General features: G+C 41.0%; 1 protein-coding gene across 7 annotated transcripts in view; it reads left to right on the top strand.

The window, feature by feature from the left end:
- The window catches only part of CREB5 (cAMP responsive element binding protein 5), a 408270-nt gene that overhangs the window by 113040 nt on the left and 282659 nt on the right, over positions 1 to 12571 (top strand). The window lies entirely within an intron of this gene.

Genomic DNA, 12571 nt, shown 5'->3' with positions numbered 1-12571 from the left:
ACAATGCTGGAGAAAACCTCATCCTGGCCCTTCCTTTATCCTGGCCCTTTGCCACAGTTAGCTTTGTTTATGTTCTTCAGATTCCTAATGCTTTGACCACAATTGTGATGGCCCACATTGGAGCACAAGTGTGTCTCAAAATAAACAAGCAGAGTTGGAACTCTCCAGAGCCCCCTCTCATCTCCACTTCAGCCTTTTATCCTGCCTGATGACGGAGGCTGGAGGAATGGGGTGTTAGGGGCCTTATTAAGACAAGATCTTGTGCAGGAAAAATGTGCTTAATGAGCTTAGGAAATACCTTGTGGTCATGAAAGAGTAATAAAATATCCGCTTTCTTGGGCGAGATCAGGAAACCTTGACTGTCCACTCTGAGTTTTTGCCAGTTTTACTTGGGAATGTGCTTTTGGAAGGGCAAATGGATTTTTTTTTTTTTTAATGGGTGGCAGGAAAAAGACACAATATAATCTTTTGAGGAAAGCCCCGTGGTCAACCCATGGATGCAAGTGAACCTCACCTCTTGTCCTTTAGTGATCTTTTGGTACTAGAGGTGTCAAGTTTTGTTTTGTTTTGTTTTTTTCCTTACCATCCGTATTAGTTTCCTAGGGCTTCTGTAACAAAGTACCATAAACTAGGTGGCTTAGAACAACAGAAATGTATTATCTCACAGTTCTGAAGACTGAAAGTCCAAGATCAAGATGTCAACAGGGTTGATTCCATCTGAGAGCTGTGAAGGAGACTCGGTTCCATGCCCTTCTCCTAGGTTCTGGTGGTTTGTTCCAATCTTGGGGTATTCCTTGGCTTGTAGATGTGTCACCCTGATGTCCACCTTCATATTCATCTGGTGTACTCCATGTGGGTGTGTCTCTGTCCAGATTTCCCCTTTTTATAAGGACACTAATCATATTGGATCAGGGGCCCACCCTACTCTATCTTAACTAATAACATCTGCAACAACCCTATTTCTGATAAAGTCACATACTGAGATACTAGGGCTTAGAACTTCAACAAATGAATTTGGGTACAATTTAACACAATAACACCATCTGACAGACTTATCCAAGTTCTCTTTTACATAGGAATTCTGAAAATCAGCCAGTACAGAGGGGTATGGAGACCCCAACTAAAAACCAAGGTTGACATTTTATCAATGGAAAATTATTCATTACGTTTGAGACTTTAATGTTTGCTCTTGAAGCAGGATTTTGTAGGGCTTGAGGGAAGCCAGTGCCATGTCATGAGGACACTCCAAAAACCCTATGGAGGGGGTCCATGTGGCCAGGAAATAAGGCCTCCTGTCAAGACAGCGGTGTAAGTGACCCATCTTGGAAACAGACCTTCCAGCCCCAGTCAAACCTTTAGATGAATGTAGCACCAGCTAATGTCTTGATTGTAATCTCATGAGAAACCCTGAGCCAGAACCACTCAGCTAAACTGCTACTGAATTCCTGACCTAGAGAAACTGTGAGATTCTAAATGTTTATTGTTTTCAGAAACTGAGTTTGGGGTAATTTGTTATGTAGCAATAGAGATCTTATGTGGCACTCCTGCTGCCTCAACCTTGGAAAAGCAAATCCGTATCTATTATACTTTGTGAACAGTATTATCCTGACAACATCAAGGGGGAAAGAGTCCCAGACCAACAGTGACACAGGCCTTAGGGGTAAGCAATTTTTCTGGTTTTACTTGTTTGCTTTTGTTTTTTAAAGAAATAGAGGAAATGAACTTCCAAAGCAATTGAAAATAGATATATTTTATCAACTACGAGCAATTTTGGCCAAATTGGCAATTTTGTTCACTTGAGCAGCAGGATAGCATAATGGGAAGAGCACAGAGTTTTGAGCCAAGCTGTCTGTGCTCAGATACCAGCTTTTACCAGCTGTGCGATCCTGGGGAAATTGCTTTACCTCTCAGCCTTAGTTTTCTCATCTGTAAAATGGAATAATAATAATAGTACCCAACTTATACAAAACAGTTAATAAAGGCAATAACTTAGGACTGTGTTTGGTACACAGTAAGATTAAGTTCTTACTTTTGAGAATACAGGGGTGGGAAGATAACATGAAGTGTCCCATAGTTGAATTATGACACATGTTGAAAGATGCAGCCTCTCAGGAAATGGGAACTCAGAACTTGTATGACAAAGGTAAGACCACGCTTTCATAACCTACCTTCCTGAACCTTTAGACATACATGAACATAATAAACTTCAGGAGGAAAGGTAACTGTTCCTAGTTACAGAAGGGACACTAAGAGCAGATAACTTATTCAGGGCCATATGACTCATGGAAACTATGATTGCCACATCACTTCCAGCAGAGTTGCTGTCCTCTTTCCTTTCATTTACACCTGCATTTTACATGGAGATGGTGACCTAAGTCATATTGTCAAGAAGTCATATCAGAAAGTGCCACAAGGCAAGACGGGAATAAAGACACAGACCTACTAGAGAATGGACTTGAAGATATGGGGAGGGGGAAGGGTAAGCCGGGACGAAGTGAGAGAGTGGCATGGACATATATACACTACCAAATGTAAAATAGATAGCCAGTGGGAAGCAACCGCATAGCACAGAGAGATAAGCTCGGTGCTTTGTGACCACCTAGAGGGGTGGATAGGGAGGGTGGGAGGGAGGGAGATGCAAGAGGGAAGAGATATGGGAACATAAGTATATGTATAACTGATTCACTTTGTTATAAAGCAGAAACTAACACACCATTGTAAAGCAATTATACTCCAATAAAGATGATAAAAAAAAAGGTAACCAAAAAAAAAACAAACAAAAAAAAGTGCCACAAGGATTTCCTGAAGTACACAGTGTTTTCAACTCTATTTGATAAGAAATACGTAAAGTCTAAAAGGCTAAAGGACATGTTAACAGGATTTTGAGCTCTGCATTTTACATGACATTTTCTAAGAAGTCTTCAAGGGACTTAGTCCTGTATTAGGCAGAGATGGCCTCTTCTTCTGTTCTAAAGGAGCTTGAAATTCCTGTGCCTATTTTTACTTCCTGGTACAATAACCAAACATGAGCATATTGTGGGGTGCCCATCCTGAGAGGTTGGTCCTTGTCCTCCTCCTCCCCTTCCTTCCCTCCCTCTCCTCTTTCTCCCGCCTTGTTTCCCTAGCCACACTCTTTCTCCCGCCTTGTTTCCCTATCCACACTCTTTCTCCTAAATGATGCTACATGTAGCATCAGGCTGAGTCAATATCTCTTTTTAAAATAAAAAGCAAGCGCCAACATTTATGAATCACAATAACAGGTCAAATTTGAGACTCCAACATTTGCTTTTGTCACAGGGTTTTTCAGTTACATTCTGGGGACCCAGATCCTGTCACTCAACCCTGGAAAAGCAAATCTGTATTATCCTGACAACTTCTGGTGAAAAGAATCCCAGACCAGCAGTGCCTCGGGCCTCGGGGATAGGAATTTCTAGAAGAAATTAAAAAAAAAAAAAAAAAGCATTTTTTTTTTCTAACATCTTTATTGGAGTATAATTGCTTTACAATGTTGTGTTAGTTTCTGCTGTATAACAAAGTGAATCAGCTTTGATCCAGTTGCCCTTCGTATTGTTGTCTCCCTGTCCAATTTGCTAGAAAATTTCCCACTGGCTCTTGGCTCACTCTCAAATTGGAGTGCAGTCTTTCAGAGATTACTCTGTATGCTAAGAGACAAGGAACTCTTTATTACACAGAATTGGGAGGCCCTGGCTTCTAGGAAGGCCAGATGGAGCCTCTGGACACTGTGTCTTAGGCCCGCCCCTCCCTCCAGGGCACTCTTGGGCTCCTCCCTCTCCCAGCGGAGGGGGAAGGACCATGGGGACCCCTTTACTTAGTCTGGAGGGAGAGTGCGATTTAAACTAAGTAACAATTAAGGCAACCCCTCCCCTGACTGGGGGGGCCCCTCACACAGCTATTCCTGCAGCAAGATAACACTTCTAGACGGGAATTCCAGTGGGAGGTGGGGGTCCTCCTTCTTTACCCACTTTTCTCAAAATGTGAGAATTTTCAAACAAGGGAAGAAGTCTCAGGTAATATTTTCTTCTCTTCGTGTCCACTTCATCTTTCATTTATCGTGCTTCCCTTCACTTACGCTCGCTGAAAAGACCTAGATTTGCAGACACCACCTTCAATGTTATCACAACAAACATTTATGTAGTGCTTCCATATTAATTCATTTAGACCTCATGACGACCCTATGAGGCAGGTACTACTGTGTTCCCCATTTTAGAGATCTGAAAACTGAGGCACAGAGAGATGAAGTGACTTTCCCAGGGTCACAAAGCCCAGAGTTGACCCCAACGGGTCAGACTGCAGAACCTGAGTTCTTAAACCCCTGGTGACCCACATCACTTCCCTTTTGTAATTTATTTCTCTTTAGAAATTCATTCTTCCCTAAAATTTGTTTTTGATGGGTAGGCTTATGTGCTGCAGCTCCCATTTCAGTTTCCTCCTAGTCCTGGGTGAATTATTCAGTGAAATAAGGTGAAGCCCTTGCCAACAGCCTGATCCCCCCTATCTATACCTTCTCCTTAAATAAGACCCAACCCAGTCACGCAGGGGCAGTCCTGCTAAGAATGCTAGGTCGAGCCTGATTTGATCGCAGATTCACAATTTCTGCAGGAATACAGCCCTTCCTTAGTATCTGCAGGGGACTGGTTCCAGAACCCCTGAGGATACCCAAATCTAAGGATGCTCAAGTCCCTTGTATAGATTATATTTGCATATAACCTAAGCACATCCTCCATATTCTTTAAATCATCTTGAGATTACTTATAACACTTAATACGATGTAAATGTGGTATAAATTGTTGTAAGTACAGTGTAAATGATATGTAAATAGTTGGCAGTATGTGGCAAATCCAAGGTCCAAGGTTTTGCTTTTCGGAACTTTTTGGTATCCGCCCCCCCCCCCCCCACCCTCATTTTCTATCTACAGTTGATTGAATCCACAGATGTGAACCTCAGATATGGAAGTGGAGGCTTTGTCTCCTGCTGGCTGCAGATAGCAAAGTCTTCCAGAGTTAAGCTATTTTCTTTAGGAAAAGTGGACAGAGGGAGGGAGGGAGAGAGGAAAGAAGGATGGAAGGGAGGGAGGGAGGAAGGATGGAAGGGGGGGAAAGGAGGGAGAGAAGAAGGGAAGAAGGATTGAAGGAAGGAAGAATAGAAGGAAAGAAGGGAGGAAGAGACAGAGAGGAAGGGAAAAAGGAAGGAAAGGAGGGAGGGAGAGAGATAGAAGAGAAAGAAGGAAGAAAAAAGGGAGGGAACTAATGGAAAGGAGGGAAGATAGCAGAAAAGAATATTCACTGGCATGGTGACCATGAATTTCTCAGGGAATATGTTCTTTCAGGCCTCCTAAACCTGACCATTTCTGCAGCAGGCTTCTTTTTCCCCTTGATTGGGTCATGCTAACTTTCGTCGCACTGAGACTTTACGTTTGGAAGCCTGGTTATATTCTTCAGGTTTCCTCTCTAAAAAGAAGGAATGGGGAAAAAATGTAGCAATTTAATTAAAACACATCAGATCAAATCAAGGATCTGAGCCCAGAGCTGTAAAGGGGTCCCTCAGAGAACCTGAGACTTTCTTGGGGCTGCCAAAGTGTTTAGCGTCAAAAGTCACTCCTCACGGAGTGTCTGATTTCCCCATGGGGTAACACGCAGCCTGCCTGAGACACCAGCAGGACAGTGCTCGAAAAGCACCTGGACCTGGAGGGCACACGAGGGGGCCTCTTTCTAGCCTCCCCTATTGCAAAGACAGAATCATTTCAAGAGAACAGTGGGGAACACGCGCCTTTCGAGTTTGCAGAGGTTGTACGCCATGACGTCTGTCTTTCTCCATCCTGTCTTAGGGTCCGTCTCTCCTTTTTGCTTCTTCTCTTCTCCATCGCAAGGTGCATCTCCCTGGAATGTTGTCTTTGCTGCCTGCCTGCCAGGTAGTGAATTCCCTTCCAGCCCTGAAACTCAGTGATTCTCCCAGTGATGGGAACTCTTGTCTCTGCTGTTTCCAGGCTCTGATCCAGCTCGGACCTCGAGTCCCTTGCAGTACGATTTGACACCTTCAGGAAGTAGCAGTGGGCTGGCCTGACCAGACTAGGGTTTGTGGAATCACTTACTGAATAAAGCTCAGTTCCAGCCTTCCAGTCCGGAGACAGTCATCTGTCTTAAATTATTCACATTATTTATAGCTTCAGTACCATTTCAAATAATATGTACCACTGGTTACTGAATATTCATCAGATGCTGAGTACATACTAATTGCTTGTGAGTGTTCCTTGTTGCCCATTCAGTAGTATTTATGCACACAATCCTATTTAGTTTCACTTAATCCTCATACAACCCTAAAAAGTAGCTATTTAATGCCCATTTTACAGATGAGGAGACTGAAGCCCAGGGCGGTTAAGTAACTTGCTTAAGATCACTCTACCAGTACGTGGAGGTATCTGAAGTCTAACTAACCCTGGTTTGTTTTCATCTGTAATCATACCTCCAGCAGAACTAGCTACCAAGTATTACACACATCCTATAACTGTGCTGGAAGTTTAAGGTGTGTAGTTTGATTTAGTCCTCATAATCATCTTGCAAGATGGGAGGGTTGACTCCATTTTTCAGGTAAGGAAACTGAGGGTTAGAGAGGTTGAAAATGACCGCTCTGGTATATCCGCTGAAGTCCAATAAATGTTTAGAACAGCTCTGAACTTCACCACCAAAACACAAAAGAAGTTTCTATAACATGCATTTAAAGACTTTTTGTTTTTCAACATAGCAGAGCGTCTGCATTTATTTTGAGCACATGGTTGTTTAAAATTACCCCCTGAGACAGCGCACCTGATGTGGATGCCTGGGAATGGACTTGGAGAAGGTGCAGACCAGACTGCTGGGATCACTGGAGAGAGTGGAAACAGTCTATTTTGATGAATACAGGGGGAGCTAACTGAGGCATAAATGGGGGGCTGCTTTTGATGTTCCTGTGAGTGAAAAAGAGGGGAAAATTCTCAAGAAGAACATGAACTCCCAACAAAACTTCAAGATTTGTTTTCACATCTTGCAAATTTACAGCTGATTTTTTGGACACCCAAAATAAGGTCAGTAGTCTGTCATGAGAAAGGAGAACTGAATCTCAGTTTCAAGCCCTCTGCATCATACTTGATATATGCACATCCTTCTTTTTCTCATTCCATCCTGGTTTTATATTAAGCAGTTTTGGGTGCAGTTTGGGTTTCTAACCATGCACCTATTGGTCATTCCCTACTGTGAAGTACCTTTCACTAATAAATCTCTGTAAATGGATATGACCAAGTTCAAGTGAAATATTTTAAAATGTCACTTACAAAAATACTGGGGGGAAAATCTGTATGTTGCCTCCATGGTTTCTTAACTCATTTCAACTAGGCACATGGACCCAGTCCTGCAATGAAGTCTCCCACATTGCCATTTCCTGAAAGTATTTGTAGTGGAGCTAACATGATTTGCTCAGCTGTAAATCCTCTATTCTGGGCACTATGTAAGTATTCAGAGGGACATTTTGGTTCAAATGCCAATGTTTTGCTTTAAAGAACAGTGAGCAAAAATAGACTTTGGTTTTTAAAATTTAAAGCCAAGATAAAGTTAGACGTGATGATGGGCTGGAAGAAGAAAGGTATATCTTGTTTTATTGAGAACTTAACCGTGTGCCAGTTATTGTTTTAAGTGCTTTTGTGTTTCTTCTCATTTAAAAAAAAAAAAGACCAAAAACAAACAGCAGAGAACACCTATAAGACAGGTGCTATTGTCATTCCCATTTTACAGATAAGAAAACTGAGAAAGATTACGCAGCATGCTCAAATTCATATAACTGGCTAATGATAGAACTGGGATTTGAACCCAGGTGACCCTAACTCCAGACTAGACACTGTCTTTATGTTATACTGCGCTATGAAGGAAATAAGACCCCTGTATCATTCTGGGGCACCACTCACTGAAGAAAATTGTAGTTTGTAGAAATGCATAGAAAAAACCAGTCCTGAGGACCAGCTTCCCACAGCCCCAGCTGACAGATGGCTGTGCTTGCACCAACACTCTAAGAGACTTTGTGCCTACTATGAATAGGTTGAAAATTCATAGAATAATCTGGCTGAGTTTTGGCTCCTCTAGCAATGTGTCAGAGAATTGGAAAGAGCACTGAATCTGGAGTCTGAAGGCTTGTGTTCAAGTTCTAGCTCCATCCATCAGTGGCCACTGGAACCCTGGGTAAATCACTTACACTGTTAAGTATCAGTAAAATAGGCGACAGTAACACTTCTGTCTACTTAAACAAACTCTAAAAACTCTTCTATGATCTACAGAGATTAAGAGACAAGAGTAAAGTCCAACATCATCATAATTTTGAGACCTTCTAAACTTTAGATTAAAGGGATCTAGATGCCATGTCTTTCCCGGACATTTGAGGAGTGAAATTAAAATGATTTTAGACTTACTGGAACTAAGGAGAAAACTTGGCTTTGGATTTTAATTTCCTTTTAAGTAAAATCCTAGTATTCAAAGCTAGGTGATTTTGCCATAGGCAGTGACATTGGAAGTGTTCTTACCTGCCTGAAAATGCTTGCAGCTACTTCAAATACGATTCTATAATAATATTTTAACAGTGGTCAAGATATATTTACAGCCTTCCTTTGCAGAACAGCATCTTAAAACACTGAGGGAAGAATATATCTTCTGTTTACGTCTATCAAGATGTTCTATTTCTTTTGGTGTCATTTTTATAAATTGAGCTTGTCTAGAAACTTATCCTTTTAAGTAAAATTCTGAATTTATTGGCATAAAGTTTAGAAAATATCCTCTTTTTGTTTTCCATGGCATATATAGCAGTAGGCCTTTTTCATTCCTGCTGTAATGTATGCCTCCTTTCTTTTTTTTTCCTTGATTAGTCTTGGTGGGGGTCGATCAATTTTATCAGTGTTTCCGAAGAATCAAGCTTTGACTTTGTCAGTCTTCTTGATTGTATGTGTGTTTCTTATTTCCTTGATTTCTACTTTTATTTTTCATAATTTTCTTCTACTTTCTTTGGGTACCCTTCTTTTTGTAACTTCTTGAGGTGTATACTTAGATCAATTGAGATTTCAGCCATTCTTCCTTTCTAACATACACAGTTAAAGCTATACATTTACTTCTTTTTTTAAAAAATGGATTTATTTATTTATTTTATTTTTGGCTGCGTTGGGTCTTCGTTGCTGCACGTGTGGGCTTTCTCTAGTTGCGGTGAGCGGGAGCTACTCTTCATTGCAGTGCACAGGCTTTTCATTGTGGTGGCTTCTCTTGTTGCAGAGCACAGGCTCTAGGCACGCGGGCTTCACTAGTTGTGGCTCATGGGCTTAGTCGCTCCACTGCATGTGGTATCTTCCCAGACCAGGGCTCGAACCCATGTCCCCTGCTTTGGCAGGCAGATTCTTAACCACTGCGCCACCAAGGAAGTCCCTATACATTTACTTCTAAACACAGCTTTAACTATATTCCACAAGTTTTGGTATATTAAATTTTTATTATCATTCAATGAAAAATATTTTCTAATTTTCACTGTGATTTCACCTTTAACCCATGAGTTATTTGGAAGCATATTGTTTCAATTCCAAACATTTGGGAATTTTCTAGTCATCCTTCTGTTGCTGATTCTAGCTTAATTTCATTGTGCACAGAGAACATATTCAGTATGATTTGAATTCTTTGAAACTTGCTGAGACTTGATTGTGGCAAGTTGGTTAACCTCTCCGTGCCTCAATTTCCTTGTCTATAAAATGGAGATAATAATAGTGTCTTCGTCAAAGAAGTCTTGTGAGCATTAAGTTTGGTAATATATTAAAAAACAGTACCTGCCACATAGTAAGTACTCTTCACCATCAGTAAATGTTAGCTATTATTAATTATTAATTAATTTTGTTACTGGTTATTGTGTTGGATCTAATATAAGCATCCATTGCCTGTCGCTAGCCCACCTTGCCTGTCTGCTCTCATTTGCTGTTAAACTGTAAGGCATGTGTCTTAAATATCACATAAGTCTCACAGCATTCCCAAGAGATAGGCACTATTAATATCTGTGTCCTACCAACATGGGGATTAAGGTACAAACTAGGTAAGAAACTTGAATGGAAGACTCTGTTTCTCAAGATATTATCAACAGCCTGTCCTCAGTTCACATTTATATTCCTAGCTCATATTTTGTTCCATACAAATAAAGTAAGTAATAATTTTGGAATCAAGTGGTTGACATTTTTGTTGGGTGCTCCCTGTGGATATCTACATCTTTCAGGCCAATCTGTTCCCCAATCGGTAGGTTAGCCTCACCTCAGCCACTCAGTTTCAGTCTGAAAAAAGGCAGAGTCCTGGAGAGCTGAAAATATGTCCAGGTTCCCAGCCCTTAACACCCACCAAAGACAAAATCCATCGTCGTCACCTTGTGGGAACTCAACAAATAGTGGCTGATAGACGGTCATGGTATCAGTTCTGAAAATAAGCACAGACATTTTTGGTTACCAGCCCACCGTCACCCAAGTCGTAAAGCGAGTGAAATCAACATTCTTTTCCATTCATTGGGCATAAATTGTTATGGCTGTTTCCAAGGATGCATGGTACACGTGTAACGTGGGGGTCTTTCAGGAAAATTTGACATCAAGCCTAGAGTCTTGAGAGACCAGTTTGTATTTTCAAAGAACATTGAAGACTTTACCATATTTCATAAATGGCATTTCCAAAACCATATTGGCACTAGTTTCTCAACCTATTTTACAACATGCAACACCTGGTCTCTTGCTTAGTGTGATTTCAAAGGGGTTGGTATGATTCTTCTGAGTATCCTAAATCTCCTTGGATGTCCTGTAATTGCACAATTTTATTCCCTTATTCCTTTAACATGTCACCTCCTACTTTGTTTATTGGTTCTAGTATACAATCCCTTGGGAAAGATAACATTAAATTTCATTAATTGTTCGTACTGTGGATGAGTGAGTTTATTAGATTGGCTCCGAAGAGCTTGTTTAGGTTCAGATTGAGGAGGGGCAGGGGAGAGCAAGGAGGATATAGGTAAAATGGGCATCTGGGTTTGGGAGTGCTAGGTGAAAGAGCCCTGTCTTCTGAGGCTGGGTGTGTGATAGCCAAGGAAGCTTCATGTTTTACCTGAGGCTGCCTCTGCCCGCAGCCTCCAACCGCACGCACATCCACATGCCATTTAATTAGATAATTGTTGTAAACCTTTAGCAGTAACACTGTTACTGTTATGTCAAAATGTTCTATGTTTATATTAAAAATTGCTCTTTTTCTGGTTCTTTGGTGCACAATTTGTATTCATCCCTGGTCTTAGAGAGCTTTTGGGGTTGTATCTAGTGTTGATGACAAAGAAGAGTTGAGAACAGGGAAGTGAGGGGATTTTAAGAATGTCAGTTAGAACTGTCACTGTGGGAGACACCTAGGGCTCATTCACCTCCACTGCCTCTTTCTGCCATGATACTCGGGAACACGTGGCAGAACTTCTCTTCATGGACCTGCCCTGCGCCCACCTGGCAGATTAACTGATGCTCTTCCTTCTGTCGGTAAAACAGAGCTGCCGATGCCCTTGACACCTTGAATGCTCATAACTGCCAGTTCTTTAGTGGTTACCAATTAATTGGCAGTTGTATTTATTTCTAAACTGTCAATGCTGGTTATACCTATTGTTGTAATTCCATAACTTAATTAAATAATGTGTACATGAATGAAATATGAGCATGAAAGGCAAGACCTAATTTGAATGCTGGCAAAGACTTACTAGGAGAATGTCTTAGAAACGCTATCAAATTAAGTATGGGCAAGAATTATCAAAGATTGGGAAGGTATTAATATTTGTGGAAATACAGACAAGTTCTGCCCTCAGATTGCTTTTCTGTGATCTTTAAGTTCTTGCTCTGCTCTTAAAGATCTAAAACTAGAAGCCATTGACTATACCTTTAGGGTGTGGTTTATGCCAGAAAGAACACGAAGAGCTCAGTCAGCAGACCCACACTCAGAAAAGACATTGGTCCTCCATCAGAAGATCTGCGGTGCACTTACTTTTATATATTTTAAGTTAACAAGATGCTTAAAGTATATACCTATGATGTTTATGCTCCTCCCTTTATTCAGCTTTTTAGTTAATCAACTAACTGCTTTGTCTCAATGGCTTCCACTGTAGTTAAAAAGGTGTCTGTTGTTCTTCTTTATGTGGAACTCAGAGGGCTTACTTTGTATCTAGACTCTGTCTAATTAACCAATATGATCTCACTCAATCCTCACAACAACCAAAGGAGTAGGCTTCATTACTATCTTCATTTTATAGGCAATAGAGACAGAGAAAGGGAAAGTATGTTGCCCAAAGTAACACAGTAGATGGTAGAGCCAGATTCTAAAGATTGACCCAGTGCTCATAACCATTGTGCTATTTATTTTTAAATATCTTAAGTCGTTTTTATGGCTTATTATGTGTATGGCTTCTTTTGGGGGACAGAGATGATGGGGAGCAAAATTGACTGCCTGCCAATATTCCTTTATGTCCAGAAGGTGATAAAACACTAGTCGTTTAAGACACCGTGCTGAGG

The sequence above is a fragment of the Balaenoptera acutorostrata genome, chromosome 7 (assembly GCF_949987535.1).
Source record: "Balaenoptera acutorostrata chromosome 7, mBalAcu1.1, whole genome shotgun sequence".
Lineage (NCBI taxonomy): Eukaryota > Metazoa > Chordata > Mammalia > Artiodactyla > Balaenopteridae > Balaenoptera > Balaenoptera acutorostrata.
This window is presented reverse-complemented; position numbering and strand designations above follow the sequence as displayed.